The sequence below is a fragment of the Arachis stenosperma genome, chromosome 9, assembly GCF_014773155.1.
Source record: "Arachis stenosperma cultivar V10309 chromosome 9, arast.V10309.gnm1.PFL2, whole genome shotgun sequence".
NCBI classification, from domain to species: domain Eukaryota; kingdom Viridiplantae; phylum Streptophyta; class Magnoliopsida; order Fabales; family Fabaceae; genus Arachis; species Arachis stenosperma.
Window position 1 is genome coordinate 18,227,789 of NC_080385.1, and position 4,194 is coordinate 18,231,982.

Here is a 4,194-nt window from a genome sequence, read left to right on the forward strand (position 1 = left end):
AAAAAATTCACACATCATACGTAAACTCCAATATCAAATTTTTTTTTTGCCACCTACTACTTCTTGTTAGTTCTTCATAATGATAAATCAAAACTAGTAAAATGATTTTAACCTATATATGCAAAAGATTCACTTCAATAATGATCTTTTATCTTACTCTAAAATAAGATTACCACATGGGGAAAATTACAATTCTATTGGGGCATATATATGTATTATTGTATATGTATGTGCCCCCTACAACTCGGTCATAGCATCTTCCCTACAAGTATTACAACTCACCCGACAACTCCATTGCAAAGTCTATCATACAAATTTGCATATGCATGCGAATCAACAGTTAACAATACAAAATTTCCTTAGGAGTGTCAAACAATAATTTACAAATCTTTATCCAATGTTACAAATCACTTTTAAAAAAAAGTTACAACCAATTTGAGTTGATCGAGTGATCAATTCATTTGTTCGTTTAAATAAATGTGAGAGTTCGAATATCATTTTGTACATACAGCAAACCATTGACAATAATAAACCCTTAAATAAAATTCAAATTCGCGGTAAAATCATACGACCCCTTGTGTTGTTGTAAATTGTTGATGGAGAGCAAAACTCAAACACCTCTTATTGTAGGAGATTAAATTCATATGAAAAGTTTGGTTATGTTCTTGGAAAAAAATTTGATTGTTTTGATACTTAGAGTTTGATTTTTCTATTATGAAATGTTTATTTACTTTTATGGTTGATTATTTTGCTTGAAAAATGTGTGTGAAAACGCATAAATATATATAAATACATAATAATTTATTTTTAATGTTTATAGAGTTTTTTTTAATTTTTTATTTTAAAAAATCGGGTTCTAACATTTAAAAGGATAGTTTAAATTATTCAAATAAATAGTATTGGACTAGAAAATAGAAACAAATAAGGGGTCAAAAGTGCCAATTCAAGTTAAATAATATATGATGATCTGGGTGACTTGAGTTCTGTTTGATAAAGTTTTTTAAAAATATGAAAAGTTCAAATATCTTATTGTTCGGTTGTCGGTTGCCGGACAAGTCGGATGATCAATTATGGGTGTGACTCCGCGTCGATCCTGGAAGTGTTGGGCTTGGATCTGCCGGACAGCTGAGCTCTCGTTACGGGAGGAAAGGAGAAAAAGGGGGGGTGCCACCTGCAAAGACACTCAGACGATCAAGTCAGTTGGTGTGCAGGTGGGAGATGTGACAGGTGTAAAAGTGACATACCTTGGGGGAAGGGCAGGTCCTTCCCCATTTATACCGTGTCAGAGGTGGGCCCCGCAAGGACAGGCCCATCTTCCTCGAAACTTCCTCACAGCTGCAGTGGGGAGCTGTCAGGGACGCGTGTCCGGGTCACGCGGTAAGCCGCATGTGCCCGACCGCTCGGGTCGGGTACTCATTGGGTTGGCCCAACCCGGGGCAGGTTGGGCCAGGCCGTTACAGTGCCCCCACGCGCCGCTAATCGACCGTTCAGGTAGTTGGAGGCGAGTTATTTCTCCCTTTGTTGTCGCAAATTCGCTCGTCCGTGTGGGGGACGCGCTACTCGTGTCCGTTCGCAATTCGGGGCGTTCTTTTGTTGCCTCGTTTCTCGTGAGGGGTATTAAATGCTCATTAAGGGTTGAAAAAACCCACGCGTGCAAAGACTGTTCTGCCCCCAGGCCTTTCGCGCTTCCACTAAAGCGGTTTTAAACAGTTTTACGTTTTGTTCTTCTTCTACTTGCTTTTCTGATCACACTGCCCATTCCTTCTTCCTGCATTTTCATTACTCAGAAGTTATTTTCATCGCTCCGGTGCGCTTCGTCCTTATCCGAACTTCCTCGATCATCCAGGTAACCATCTTTTTTGCTTCAATGGTTGTTTGCATGTCTGTTTATGCTTGTTGTGGGCATCTTTCCTGTGCTTGTTCTTCCTTGTTGTTCATGGATGCATTTTCTTTGCGTTTTATTTTTACCAACTATGGTGTGTCATGGGGGTTTTGCGCCATTGTTCTGGCCTTGGTTTTGTTTAGTCCCCCTTGTGGTCATGGCACGTGGGGTTTCTTTAGGTTTTCCCTGGCTTCCGACCTCACGGACTAACCGCACGGTGCCCCCACTGTAGGTATGCCTCGTGTTGTTAGCCGAGCTTCTAGCTCCGCCGCGGGTTATGACCCGTATGCGTGGGTGGTTTCCGACCTCAAGAACTCTCCCAATCAGATGGGTGAGGAGGAGCTCACGGAATTTCGCCAGGCCGAGTATCTCTGTGGGGGCACCGACGAGGAGGCGAACTATGACGTATATGTCCCTGCCCCTCACGAGCGGCTTTATGAGATTAACTTTAATGCCCCCCGGGTTCCCGATTGGATCTGGTTCTACAAGGCCATGTTCACTCAGGTGGGGGTTCGCATTCCCCTTTCCCCCTTTCAGATGAACCTCCTGAATCGAATTTCGGTGGCTCCATCTCAATTACATCCGAACAGCTGGGCTTCCGTTCGCTGCTTCGAAATGGTGTGCGAGTACTTGGAGTTGCCGACCTCTGTCGACGTTTTCCTCTTTTTCTTTAGTCTAACAAACCCTTCGAAGGAGGGGAAACACAAGAAAGGGTTCATGTCCTTTCGGTCCGCCCAAGGCCGGAGGATCTTTGGTTTGTTCGAGGACTCCTACCACGGATTCAAGGACAAGTACTTTAAGGTCTGCCCGGTCAAGGGTCGTCACCCTTTTTGGTTGTCTCTGGAAAAGGAACGCCTCATCCTGACGTATTGGAGCTTCGGGGCGGGGTCTAATCCTTTTATCAAAGTTGCTTATAAGGGGATGTCGGCTGTGGACCGGCGGGTGGCCGACATATTGTGGGCGGTTCTTGGGAGAAATAATGTGAATCCACACCTTCTTATGGGTAATCGGGAGGCCGCCCGAGATTATATCCGTGAGTTTCTTTTGTCGTGTCGTTGTCTGCTTAAATGTTCCATTGTTGCTTCTACTAATTCGTTTCTTAATTTGTTGTCTGTAGTGGGACTTTCTGCCGAAGTGACCGGCATGGATAACCTGTTCCAAGCTTTCCTTCAGGACGACGGGGGTGAGGAGACTGGAGGACAGCAGGCGACGGTTCCTCCAGAAGCTCCTCCAGAAATGCATCCTCCTGAAGTTGAAACGTCTGCGAAGGCCGCCACTCCAACTTCCGCAACCCCGATTCCTCCGGAGGTCCCTATTCCCGGGCACTCGTCTTCCTCACGTCGTGAGGAGGAGGAGGAGTTGTCCATCATCCCTACTCCCAAGAGGCAGAGGTCACAGTCCAGTCCTGAGGGGGTTTTGACTATCATGGAAAGGAACTTTGACGTTGGGACGTTCATAGATACCCAGCTGCTTCCGGGCACGGAGGATCATTTCCATGGCGCCGACCTCTCGGGGCAGGCTCGGTGGATGTACCGTACCCTCCTTCACGGCGCGGCCATAGCCCGAAAGGCTGAATCTGAGCTTTCTGGTATGGCCTCGCTTCGTCGGAAGCTCGAATCTGCTGTTGACGCCAACAACAAGTACAAAACCCAAGTTAAAACGCTTCAGGATTGGTTAGTTGAAGCGGGGAATAAGCTTGACGCCGCCCAGAAAATGGCTGCTTCGGCAGAGGAGAAATTGAAGACTGCCGATGCCTCTGTGTCCCGCTTGATGGAGCAGGAGATGACTTTGAAGAACCAATTGAGTGCCGCGCAAGGTCGGATGTCCGCTCTGGAGAAAGAGCGGGACGAAGCGGTGGCGACCGCCAAGGCTGCTCGGGAGGAGGCCGAGTTGTTCAAGCGGAAGCACAAGGAGGTCAAGGAGCAGGGGAAGAACGCAATTTTCACGACTGAAGATGCCCTCAAAGCTCAAGTGAAGATTATTTCTCCGGACTTCGACGTGTCGGCAATTGGTGTTTTCAAGACCATCAAGGATGGGAAGGTTGTTGATATGCCGAGAAAATAATGTTTGTACTATTGAACTCTTCTTTTGTTGAACCTTGTACTGCGACTTTTAGTGCCCGTTAATGGGTTTATGGGATCGTTTGCCCGTGTGTTTAATTTCTCGTTTTACTTGCTGTCGTTTCGTTTCCGTTTATTCGCGTTTGCCGTTTGTGGCGTTCTTTTTGTTAAGGTCGTTTATCGCGTTTTTTGATCTGAGGGGCTCCCGGGGTGATCAGTCCCGGGGCCGTGTATCCTTGTTCTCATAGTGGT